This window comes from Carlito syrichta, unplaced genomic scaffold, assembly GCF_000164805.1.
Source record: "Carlito syrichta isolate Samal-C Ts95f unplaced genomic scaffold, Tarsius_syrichta-2.0.1 Scaffold309895, whole genome shotgun sequence".
NCBI lineage: Eukaryota > Metazoa > Chordata > Mammalia > Primates > Tarsiidae > Carlito > Carlito syrichta.
The window spans coordinates 165,240-179,259 of NW_007253991.1; positions in this window are offsets into that span (position 1 = coordinate 165,240).

Consider the following 14,020-nt stretch of genomic DNA (forward strand, 5'->3'; position numbering starts at 1 on the left):
CCTCATCTCTATAATAAATCAAAAAATTAGCTGACCATGGTGGCACATGTCTACAGTCCCAGTTACTTGGAAGTCTGAGGTGGAAGGATGTCCTGAGTCCAGCAGGTCGAGGCTGCGGTGGCCATGAGTGTGCCACTGCTCTCCAGCCTGGATAACAGCGTGAGACTCCAACTCAAAAAGAAACCTTACACAATCAATGTATTCTTTATGCTACCATTTTTGTTAAGACCAAAAAGATAATTAAACATACATAGCTATATCTGCTATCACTTACATAGCATTTCTCCTAAGTTACACAGCAAACTAGAAGCCTGGGACAAGAGAGGGCTTTTCACCCTATAGTCTTTTATACTTTTAAAGTTTTGAACCATGAAATTAAATTATCTATCTAAATCATTATACTATCTTTTCCTTTTGTTTTCAACAAAGGATTACAATAAATGTTGCAAAGCCTGCAGCTGACCTGCAAAAAGCTTCCTTTGATTCTGCCTGATCTTAGTCCTTAGGAGCCCTGTGACTCTGTAAACCAGCCCAACACTTCCATTTGTCCTCTCCCTGGGTTCCAAAGAGTGGGTTGGTTCACAGAGTGTGGTCTCGTCGCTGGGCACGAGGCTTAAACACCCCCGTCTCAAGAACAACTCAACCCCATTCACCACTCGACAGCTAAACTGTGCAAGATTTTTGTGGGATATGGTCTGGACATGGGTTGTTTTCCCCCTCTGGCTTCCCTCAGGAGCAGCAGTGGCCAAGGCTGGCCTCTCTGAAGGATATGCATATTCCAAGTAAAGAGCTATGGGTACAGGTAAATGAGCAGAGTCAAAAGCAGAGTTATCATGTGTAATCAATGTGATTGTAAACAAGGAGTGGAAATTTGATTCATTAACTTGCTTCCTTATAAAACTGTTTGTTGGACTGCCCCAAAGAGCGGTTTCTTTGTTTTTTTTCTTTTTTTTTTTTTTAATTTTTAATTCTAAAGTTGTGGGGTACAACTCAGGGTTAGGTATACAAATGTTCATTATGCAGGTACCCTTGTTGATGAGGAGTGCCCCCCTCCCTGGCAGTTTCCCACTACTGCCAATCCCTTTCTTATAGTATTACAATAGTTGTTCAAGGTCAAGAGTGGTTTCTTAAAGCACCAACTGATGCCCTTAGTGCCATATAGGCAGACACTTTCCTCACCACCTGCCACCATTGGTGCCTCCTGTAAGTTCTAATAAACCAATGTCTTTCCTGGCTGGACCTCCGAATGACTTCTTCTGAATATGGAAAGAAACTTACGTGCAAGCCCTCTCAGATTTGAGGTTGCCACATTACAAGTTTGTTTTCCTCAATAATTTCACAATTATAGTTAAATACGAACTCTAGAAGAGGGGCTGATTAACTGGAACATAGCAACTTGCCTACCTGGCAGTATTTGCATCCAGACACCAGCCAGCAGCCACCAAGTAATCCCAAAAACCTTCAGCTCGCAGTCTGGATGAACTCTCAAAATCCCATGAGGAGGCCTCATGTGGGAACCAAATGAAACCCCTAGGTGTTTCTCTGCTTAATTCCCCTTCCAGATGAAATTACCCACTCTCATTTGAAAAACAAAACATAACAAAAAAGGATGTATACTGTTCTGAACAGGTTCTCAAAAGGCCTTCTGACTCCAGAGGTTTAAGCGTCATGGCTGTGGAACATGTTTCTCCATGTGTGATCCTGTGGCTTCCCATGCAGAACCACCTGGAGCATTTTTTCAAATGCACATTCCTGTGCCCCATCTGCCATCCTTGCATCCGAATATCTGGAAGCCTAGGAAGCTACCTGGAAAACAAGCAATTCTCCCCCTCACTAACTTTTGAGAGTCACTGATCTAAGGAGCATTCAGAAGCTGCCATGCACACTCACAGTGAGTAGTGTGAAAGCTGCCAGGATCAAAATGGAGCCACTGATGTTAAGAAAACCTTGACAAAGAGAGCCGGAGAAAGCCATGAAGAGACGGTTCTCACACTTGTTTGCCTGATAACAAGAAAGACTCTACAAAAACCACAACTTGGCACAAAAGACATCACAACTTTACACACAAAAATACTTCTGCAAGGACGTCCGCCCAGTAACTGCCTGTCTAGCCTTGGACTGGCATCACCATTGATATTGATCTTTAAAGTCAAGGACAATCATTTCAAAACACTTAAGTAATCCTTCTCATTTTTTCCTTTAAAAATATTTGTCTTCCCTTTGGATCAGATACGTATTCCTCCTGGAATACACACACAGTTTACTATGGCATGAATATCCCCATTGCAATGCTCTACCCAAATAAATATTTTCTTTTAGGGAGCCTCTGTCTGTTATTTGGGTTGACAGTAGTATATATTCCTTTCTGAAAACCGTAGGGGTGGGGAATGAGCTAAAAACTCCCCAAAAGGGGGAAAATGTGTTATTTGTCTAAACTTCTATCAGCATTACTTTTCCCTCAAAAATCAATGTGTGAGAGTCAAATTCAGATAATGCCACAATTATTATAGCTTTTTAAATGCCATATTCAAAAGACTTTTAAACCTTTCTTCAAAAATTCATGCCTGACTTCTATTTAAAGATTAAAAGAAAGTCTGACTTGTTTATTGATCATTCACTTAATTACCAAGTATAACAGTTTGCAATCTCAATATATGGTTTATTAATGACATAAAATTAATATTAACTCATGCTCAACTTGATATAATGATAGATAGCCTCATACATGAAACTCTAAACACTGTTTTTACAGCCTTTTGGGGTTTAATTCCATCCCGTCTCGATTGAAAACCTCATCTGATCCAGAGAGTTTTCTCCCCAAGTTTTCTTATTGTGAGTCAAGATCTATCCGTGTAAAATTCTTTTTATGTTGGTATTTTAATTGAACACTAAAAAAATAATAGTTCGTGGAATACAAGATTTAGTGTAGCACATAAAAAAATAAAATGACAATAATAAAAAAATATCTAGCTCACTCACATAAATTAAGGCAAAGCCCTAAAAATTCAACCCTATGAATATCATATATTCTGCAGTTGATTTTTCATTTTCACCCTCAAAATGCAATAAATTACAAAGTATTAACATGCAGCAGTGCAACTTGGGTTCCAATCAGACACATAATTCTCCCCTAAAACATCAAGGCCATTTCTTATCATATTTGTCTTTCCAAATCTTTATTAACTTCACCAAAAGAGCTTATTGAAGGCCTACCTCCGTTTTGACCTCAGGGGCTTTCAGCCAGTGAAAACAAAACAAATTAGAACTCTGATATTCACATATATATGGGGGGAAATCAATAGTTTTAATTTTCACATGAGGCTCACAATTTTCAACTGATGGCCTCAGCAGGTTTTAATGGACACAAACAATTTACTTTTACTGTTTTAATTGTTTTTAGTCAATCACTTTTTATTGCCCCTCTACATCTGACTAAACAAATTAATCGAGCTATATTCATAAATGATGACTTGGTAAAATGGCCGGTTATGTGTATTTTACTATTTGAGTCTCAATTACAGGCAGTATTAGGAACTAGCTGGCCCAAAAGGTAGCACTGATCATTAGAGCAGAAAACAGAACAAGTCAGGGGGGAAACGACAGAGCAGTGGCCCTCTGTGGGTTAGGGCATCCAAGGGCAGCTCCTGGCAGTTCCCTTTCTCCTGTCATCTGAGTGGAAAGCAGTTCTCAAGTTGCTCCCTGGGGATGAGAAGTACAGGGTCATGGGTTTGAGGGGTGGCAAAGGCCTTGGAAGCCTGAAGGCAGGTGAGAGCTGTTCATGCCGGGTTAATTAGGAGACTCCGTCGCAACCCAGGCCAGCCTGTAGTCAGTTATGCAGACTGTTGTATATACAACCCACTTTCTTTGGAATCAGATAAACTCTCTTCACTTTCCAAAAGTCTATGATATCCGATATCCTGAAGCTGCCAGCTCTCACCTCTCCATGGGTCATTGGGGCCCCTTTATGCCTGGCAGAAACCACCTTCTAACTGTAAAAGCCTAAACACAACACAACTTCTAGCTTAAAAATCATGTTCCTAAGAGTTTGTCTGTAAGAGCCTTGCCAAAGATAAATATCTATCCTACCAATACAATGTTATATTTTAACTCCTCGATCTGCTTTGATCATATGATCCAGCCTTGGGCTTGATTTGAATCATTGGTGAAAGTTAATCAATTCCATCTGTCACCATGGTTTATAGGACAGTTTTCCAGACCTGCCACCAAAATGCTTTCTAACTTTGAAAAATCACAGTGTCTTGGAATCTTACTAGAGAATAGCTGTATCATCAAGGGTTCAACTTTTGCAAATTCAGTTATATGCATTGACCAAAAAAATAAGACAGGGAGGGTGGAAAGGGAACCAATTCAACTAATGCCAACAATTTTTCCTTTCTAGCACTTGATGAGCATACATCCTGGAGAGGACATGAGATTGGAAATATGATTCAGTTGCCCCCATTGTCACTCTAAGCTCTGACCCAACTCGAAACCACACCCGGTGCTCAACTGAAGACACTGCAATGAATTCTAATTCAGGAGTTCACTGTGTTGGACATACTGAGAGAAAGAATCTTGGTTTCCAAAAACGGTGCCTTCCTAAGGGACTTTCAAGGATCTTTCAGACTGCCCTCGGTATACTCCCAAACACCGTCTTAGAACTAACTCCTCTGGGTACCTCTGGGCCTCTCAACCGGAAAGTTCTGCTGCACCAAACCGAAATCCAGGAAGACTCTTTCTAGCTTTATTTATTTACATGTTCCAGTAGTCAAACCCTCAAAATCCACGACTTGACCCAAAGGGCAAATAATTATTCCTTTTAATTGTGATAAATCACTCTGGAGTAGGCAAATATTTGATTCACAATTAATTTCCCCAGCACTCCCAGCAGTGATGGCTTAGCAGCTGCACGAATCCTTCCACTTTCCCATCAGGACTGAGTGCGAGTCTGATTGAAGGGACAGGTGGCTGACAGTGACTTATAGGGGACAGGCTGTGCTCCGAGAGTATGTGGCAAAAGCAAAAATTATGAGGAAATTAATATGCCGCTATAAATTGGTGTTCAGATAGAGTAGATAAATCAGAGGCCATCCTCAGATCGGGCTAAACTGCTGGAGAACACAGAATGCTGACTTGTAAGATCAGCGTGTGTCCCCAGTGCCTGAACGAGCAGTTATTTCTTTGAGAATTCAGTTATCTGTTACATCCTCCTCTCGAGACTGGGGTTAGCCAGGCATGGTGGCTCACGACTATAATCCCAGCATTTTGGGAGGCTGAGGCAGGAGGATTGCTTGAGCCCAGGAGTTCAAGACCAGCCTAGGCAATATAAGACTTTATCTCTACAAGAAAAAAAAGAAAGACTGGGGTTAAATGGAGCAGCAGGGAGCTAGAACATTTTTCAGGTTTCAATCCTCCTGGCTATGAGACTGTATTCAAGTTTCACAAATTCTCTGTGCCTCCGTTTCCTCATCTTTAAAGTAGGAGTAGACATAATGCCTACTTCTTAGGCTAGTTGCTAGACCACAATACGTTTATATAAATAATTGTTACATGAATGTATAAATAAATGTTAGTTGCTGTTATTACTAATCATAACAATATCATCTTCATTGCTGTGAAAGTTTGAAATATTGACCGGGTGCAGTGGTTCATGTCTGCAATCCAAGCAATTTGAGCAGCCAAGGCAGGAGGATCATTTGAGCCCGGGAGTTCTAGACCAGCCTGAGCAACATGGTGAGACCTCGGCTCTACAAAAGAAGAAAATAATTAGCCAGGTATGGTGGCACATGCTTATAGTCCCAGTTGCTTGGGAGGTTTAGGCAAAAGGATTTGAGAGTGAGCCATGATCGTGCCACCACACTCCAGCCTGGGCAAAAGAGTGAGATTCTGACTTAAAAAAATAAGTTAAAAATACAGAGAATAGGCCGGGCTCGGTGGCTCAGCCTGTAATCCCAGCACTTTGGGAGGCCGAGGTGAGTGGATTGCCTGAGCCCGTGGGTTTGAGACCCACCTGGGCAACTTGACAAGACCTCATCTCTACAACAAATCAAAAATTAGCCGGGCGTGGTAGTGCGCGCCTGTAGTTCCAGCTACTCGGAAGGCTGAGGCGGAAGGATCACCGGAGCCCAGCAGGTCGAGGTTGCAGTGACCAGGAGCAGCCATTGCACTCCAGTCTGGGTGACAGAGTGAGACTCCAACTAAAAAAAAAAAAAAATACAGAGAATAAAACAATAGTTTAAGTAACTGACACATGGCAGAATCTCCTCCTACTACATTCTCTTTCCATAGGACAGAGAATGTTGTAGGAGGTCGTTACGTGCAAGGAGGCTGTCCTCGGTCCTCTCTTCTGTCTTCTTCTTTTGTCTTTTCTTTTAAGAGACAGGGACTCGCTCTATTTCCCAGACTGGAATTGAACTCCTAGACTCAAGCTATCCTCCCACTGTAGCTGGGACGACATACCCAGCTCTTCTGTCTTCTTTCTATGCAGCTGGCTGGAGAGCTATAAAATCCAAGACTTGGGTAATGGGGAAATCAAATAAAGTCTCAGAATCTTGTTTAGTCTGAGACCAAATGACCTAAAAGAACAAGGGAACTCATGTAAGAACAAAGGAACACATATATACCAGCCCAGCTTACCAGACTTTTCAGCACTGAGGCTCAGAGCCTGCAGTGACCATATTAACAGAAAGTCCATGGGTTACTTGCAACTCATTCAACTGCATTACATAGTAAAATTGAAAACATAAATCTGTATCACAATTACTGTCAGGTCATTGAAGTAGAGCTTCATGGGATATTTGGCTCTAAGTCTGGGTTTGGAGAACTCCAGGAAGAGATCTACAGTGAAGAAAACCAAACTATACCATGTTGATTATGCATCCAAAAAGACAGGCTGTACCCCAGTGCTTTTCAATCCAAATTTTTTTTTTTTTTTTTTTTTGGAGTCAAGGTCTCACTGTTGCCTAGGCTGGAGGCTGGATGGCAGTGGCACAATCATGGCTCACTGCAGCCTCAACCTCCTTGAGCTCAGGCAATCTTTCCGCTTCAGCCTCCTGAGTAGCTGGAACCACAGGAATATGCCATCAATGCTTGGCTAATTTTTTGATTTTTTTTTTTCTTTGTAGAGAAGAGGTCTCACTCTGTTGCCTGGGCTGGTCTCAAACTCCAGGGCTCAAGCTATTCTCCCACCTCCATCTCCCAAAGTGCTGGGATTACAGGCGTGAGCCACCACATGCAGCCTCAATCCAAAACATTTTGCTGAACTGACTCCCCTAGACACCAGAGCAATAGTAACTAATTGGGGGACATTATCCCAGCCTCCATGAGGCTTATAGCCCACAAACTGATGATCTTTTTACCTAAGTAAGAGATACAAAACTGCACCATTCAGGTTCTTTGCTTATAAGCAAGAGAGATGAACTCTAAAGGAAAGGAGAACTTTGCGAGAAGAACATTGGTCACTTACAAAATGACCCTAATTTCTCACCCCTTCCGATCTCCACACCCTTTGCCATGTAACCTTGCAGTATCCACCCGCCATGGTTGAGCTGACTTGCTCTTCCTTTGACGTGAGGCTCACTGATGTGGCTTGCCTTTGGCCAATGGAATATTAGCAGACATGCATAAGGAGAGGCTTCAGACTTCGGGGTAACAAGTGGCATCGAAGAAGTTTCTTGACTCCTGCCCGCTAAATACAACTCAATACTTTGGCAGTAATTCAACAGATAATCATAAAGGGTGAAGAGAGGAAGTGGACTAGCTAGAACTAAGCTCAGAACTAAGAACTAAGAACAAAACCATGGTAAATTCCTGGGGTTTCTATTTTATAGTCACATATCCCAGGTTGGGCATCAGAGAACCTACAACTCAGAACCACCAACAGGCATGAAGCAAAACAGAAAAAAAAATAAAGAAACAGAAAAGGCTTACTGTAGCCAGAGTCTTCTCAACTTCATCAGGGATTTAGGAAGGAGTCCCAGACCCAGTGAGACTGGCAACTTGATCTATCAGCAGCAACAATACCAGTTCCAGAGAACAACCCATCCTGAACTGCCCACAGCATCGACACCATAGAAAACCAGACAGAGGAGTCATCCTACACCTCACACCACACCAGGCTGCACCAGCAGGCCTAGCATCTCCTAGGCCTCCATCCAATAGGTGCAGGAGTCCAGCTCCTGCCGGGTTCAGGGTACCCCAAAGGTGGAGATGGCGTCGGCGATTGAGAGAATGAGAGAAAGAGGGAAAGAGAGAGAGAGAGAGAGAGAGGGAGAGAGGCTTGGACAACTGCTTAGATTTGAGCAGAAAACCTTTATTGAGTGTCAACAGTGGGCTTTTATACTATGTCTTTCACATGAACACAAAGCCAAGTGTGTGAGGGGCATCCCCCACCCATCAGATATTCTTTCAGGTATGAGGAAGAAAATCCCATAACAGAATCCATGACTGCCTATAAACCCTTTTCATCCTAAGCTAATTTATACTAATACCAAGATAAAGATAGCCTAAAAATCCCATAACAAACCTTAATCTGTGACTGACCTATCCTATAAACCTTTTTCTTCCTAAGCTGATTTATACTAATGCCAAGTTAAACAATTCTATAGAAACTACTTACTTACAACCTAAAGTGGCCCATCCCAGAAAGTTTGGAATGTGGCCCAGTCCAAAGTTTACAGCGGGCTACCTGCAAGTAACCTAGTCGCATTCTTTCAACAAAATGTCTGTCTTCTAAAACTATATCCTACAATTTACACCTTATTCAACTTCAGTAAATCCTAAGATCACGACCCAGAAGCCTGTGACCAATACTAAGACTCTTAGATGTGACCCGAGTTTGAGTTGTAAGTTGTGTGAAAGCCAAAACTGCAGTTTGTGGAAGAATGGGAACAATAAGCTTCTAAAGTTAGCTTGTGTTCATCCCAGTCTCAGAGTTTTTATGTTTTGAGCTTACAGGAGCTTATTCTGATTATAGTGCTGAGTAGAAAGGGGGAGGAAATGGGGTCAATAGCTCCCGAACGCATCCTAGTGGTCTCGGGGTCAACGGCCCTTCCTGATCCCTAATGCTCAGTGGGCCTCCATGGCCAGCTCCCAACAAATAGGCAATTCAGGTCTGGCATCCCCAGTACTCCAACCAGTGGTCAAAGGTGAACCAGTCCTAGGACCTCCTGATTCCTCACCCAGTGGCAGAGAACCAGCAGATCTTGTGGCTCTTGGTGTTCCACTCAGCTACAGAAGGTAGCCTGGGCCACTTTTCTCCCCTGGGGCACCTACAGAGATAGAGTGCTAAGTTCACCTGTACCAGGTGGCAGAAGAACCAGGAGAAACATTGTCTGTCCTGCAGGCCCAGTAATACTCAGTCCCACCTTGCTATACCAGGTGGCATAGGAAAGTGCCCCTTGCCCACTCCCATTCTCAAATCCCCCCACCCTGGGCAGCATAAGGAGGGATCCAGGAGGGGTTCAAGGGAGCCAGGAGAACAAAGCAAAGCAGAATAACATTGCAGGACCTCAAAAAACTAAATTGTCATGGGAACTAAAGCTCACTAAAGTAGGCCAGAACCTACACACTAAACCTAAGCAGGGTGCTTTCCTGCTAAAATTAAGAAGATTTAAATAGAATCAAGAACCAATTAAGAAGATTTAAATAGAATCAAGAACTAGGAAAATCTCAACTTGAAAAAGAAAAGACAACCAAGTGGCACCAATACGAGATGAATCAGATGTTGGAACTGTCTGACAAAGATTTTAAAGCAGCTGTCATTAAATTGCTTCAACGGGTCATTATGATTTTCCTTGAATAAATTAAATTATATAAAGGTTTGGCAAATAAACAAAACTTATTTTAAAAAACAATTAAATTGATAGAACTAAAAAATATAATAACTGAAATAAAAAATTCAATGAATGGACTCAAAAGTAGAGTGGAGATGACAAACTATAGAATCAAAAAACTTGAAAACAGATCAATAGAATTTCCTCAATCTGAACAAAAGAGAGAAAATCGACTGGAAAAAAAAATGAAGAAGGCCTTAGGGACCTATAGGACAATAACAATCACTTATATCTTTGGAATTCCTGAGAAAAAGGAGAAACAATGGGGAGCTGAAAAAAATATTTGAATAAATAATAGGTGAAACTTCCCAAATCTGGTAAAATGCCTTCTCAAATTTGACAAAAAACCCTACAGATTCAAGAAACTAACGGAATCCCAAGTAGGATAAATTCAAAGAAATCTATGCAAAGACACACAGGAAGTAGACTCCTGAAAACTGAAAACCAAGAAAAATCTTAAAAGCAACCACAGAGAAACAATACATTACTATAAGGGAACATAAATCTATTAAATGACAGATTTCTCATCTGAAAACACAGAGGCCAGAAGGAAGAGGCATGACATTTTTCAAGCGCTGAAAGAAAATAACTGCCAGCCATGAGCTCTGAATCTAGTAAACTATTGTTCAAGAATAAAGGGGGAGATACAGACATTCACAGATTTTAAAAAGTGATGGGAATTTGTCACTAGCAGACCTATCCTTTAAAAACGCCTACAAGAATATTTCCAAGCAGAGTGAGAGTAAGACCAAAAGAAGGATTAGAACTGCATAAAGGGAAGAAGATGGCTTGCACCTGTAGTCTCAGCTACGCAGAGGCTGAGGTGGAAGGATCGCCTGAGCCCAGGAAGTTGAGGTTACGGTGAGCCATGGTTGTGCTACTGTACTCGAGCCTGGGCAACAGAGTGAGATTCCCAACTCAAAACAAAACAAACAAACAAAAAACCAGAAATCTGTGTGGGATTAACCCGGTACATCACTCCTGGTTAGTACAGCAGGCTTAGTTTGGACACTGTCTCTACCATCCATTACCTTGGGTGAGTCACTTAACCTCTCTCATCTGTAAAATGGGAATAATAATGGCACCTCTCTCATAGAGTACACACTTAGTGACTCTAAGTACAAAGCATTTAGAACAATGCCTAAAGCATAACAATGTCTCAATAAATGATGCCTATTTCTGTATTATTTGCTTGAATAAATAAGCTGCTTACTTCTCCCAGTGGAATAAGACAGAATTTACAACATTTGACCTGTGCGTGTTAACAGCAGGAAGGGCCATATGTCAAATTTTGTTCCTCAGCAATTGGGGGGAAATAACTAAAGAGCGTCATAAATCCCTGCATCTTGATTTTAACAGCTACAGTGACTGATCCTTTGATACCTCACATCCCATTCTGCTGTTGTGAATGTCCCATTCCTTTCAAGGCTTCAAAAGGGTGCTTTACAATCATTCCTCCTTTGATCATATGGCTGACTGACAGGTCACAGCCGAGTCAACCAAGTCTTGTCAGCAGGCCTCCCCTCCATTTCGGGCATTTTGACTAATAGTCGATGGTCGCCATGGCTGCATGGCCATCTCACATCAGGCCACCCAGGAATTAGATGAGGGGAAGCCTCCCGATGGAGTGGGTTAAAGACATAGTTTTTCATCCCTGAAGACCTGGGTTCGAACCTCACTGATGCCACATGAGAAAAGAGGTTCTCTGGCCTTAGTTCATCCTACAATTTGTCAAAACACAGCAGGGATAAAATCTGTCTTGAAAACCATTAATCAAAGAAAGTAGAATCATCATAGCCAAGGACTGATAAGATGTGGGGAAGCTGAGAGGCTGCAGTGGATAACACCAGCCTAATTAGACATGATTTCCTTTTGTTAAGAGCTTCTCCAGGGCATAAGCTCAGAGGTAGATAAAGGCAAGGACAATAATGCCACCAGTCCCCTCCCGCCTCCCCACCCTAGCAGCTAGTCATCTGCTTTCTGTCTCCAGGGAGTTGCCTATTCTGGACATTCCACGTAAATAATCATACACTATGTGGCCTTCTGTGTCTGGTTTCTTTCGCTGAGCATAATGTTTCTTAGATACTTCCATGTGGTAGCATATACCAGTACTGTATTCCTTTTCATGGCTAATATTCCAATATATAGATATACCACATTTTGTTTATCGGCTCATTGATTGATGGACATTTGTTTTGCTTCTACATTTTGGCTAATATAAATAATGCTGCAATGAAAACTCATGTACAAGCTTTTGTGTGCACATATGTTTTCAATTATCTTGGGCATATATCTAGGAGTCAAATTGCTGGATCATATGTAACTCTATGTTTGACTCTGAGGAACAGTTTTCCAATGTGTCTGTATCATTTTATATTCCCAAAAACAGTGTATGAAATTTCTAGTGTTTTCACATCCTCATCAACACTTGTAATTGTCTGTCTTTTTTTTAATTACAGTCATCATAATGGGTATGAAGTAGTAGCTTATTATGGTTTCAATTTGTTATGTTTAATATCTTTTTTGTGTGCTTGCTGGCCATTTACATATCTTCTTTGGAGAAAGATCTATTTAAATCTTTCAGAATCTTTTTGAAATCTATTCAAAATCTCTACCTTTTTATTTTTTTATTTTTATTTATTATTATTTTTTTGAGTTGGAGTCTCACTCTGTCACCCAGACTGGAGTGCAGTGGCTGCTCCCGGCCACTGCAGCCTCGACCTGCTGGGCTCCGGCGATCCTTCCGCCTCAGCCTTCCAAGTAGCCGGAACTACAGGCGCACGCTACCACGCCCGGCTAATTTTTTGATTTATTGTAGAGATGAGGTCTCACCAAGTTGCCCAGGCGGGTCTCAAACCTGTGGGCTCAGGCAATCCATTCACCTCAGCCTCCCAAACCACGGGATTACAGGCTGAGCCACTGAGCCCGGCAAAATCTCTACATTTTTTAACTGGGTTGTCTTTTTATTGATGAGTTGTAAGATTTCTTTATGTATTATAGATACTAATTCCCTGTCAGATATGTGATTTGCAAATATTTTCTTCCATTCTGTGAATTGCTTTTTCAGTTTCTTGAGGGTATCCTTTGAACAAATTTTTTTTTAATTTTAATGAAGTTCAATTTATCTAATTTTTCTTTTGGTCCCTGTGTTTTCAGTTGGGGATTCCTTTTAAGTGGCAAATCCAGGGAAAAGATAGGAAATTTGGGATCACTTGCAAATTCCATAAAGACTGCCTGTTTGCTTTCACAAAAGTTCACAAACTCTCCAACCCACAGTCTAGAGTGCACATATCTTTTAGTGGTCCACAAAATGCCTTCGTTTTAATGGAGCCCAGTTTTAAAAATCTGGAAAATCAGCATCTTCAAAAATATATAACGAATTGGTCTTGCAAAGTCATTATCCCTCACTCCACAGGAACTGAGCAGTGGCTGCTGCTTTAGTAGGGCCCTAGATAAGTAGTATTGTTACTCTCATTATTAATAGCTGCCTCAGAGCTTCCGAGGCCCAGTTCTTCTCTCTGTATCTTCAAAATAAATCCTCCCCTTGTAGTAAATTGAATTTGTTGTTTATAACCTACACACTCCCAATAAAATACATTAGAAATATTTTCTCTCAGCAGGTAGATCCTTAAAGAGAATATAATGTGGAAGGAAGAGAGTCTCTGAGCCCTCTTCCTCTTCACTCTGGTACCTTCTCAACGGAGCAGTGACATCCACCTCCCCTTCCTGTCCTGCCCTGGGCTGATACAGGTGTGGTCTTTGAGAGCAGACAGAAGCAGCAGGAAGGGGCAATGGGTTAAGAGTCAAGTCCTTGGCCCAGCCTTGACTCAACATTTACATTAAACCTTATTTTAGATTCTTGTTTTAGAAATACAAATACTGGTTGCTTAGTTACTCTAACCGTCAGCATTTTGTTGGTTACAGATGACAAAAACCTTGAGTCAAAGCAGCTCAGGCAGTGGTGGGCATGGGCCCAGAAATGGCTAAAGCCATGAACTGGAACTCTTTTGACTTCCCACCCAACTCTTGTCTCTGCATCTCTCTGCACGTCTCTTTAGTCTCTCTTCCCACAGACCTGCCCATCTCATGGCAGAGGTCACAGAGGCATGACACACCATAGCTCCCAGACTTTTATCCCTGCATCCTTAGCCAGAAAATATGGGACTTTTCCTTCCCAGCTCCAATTT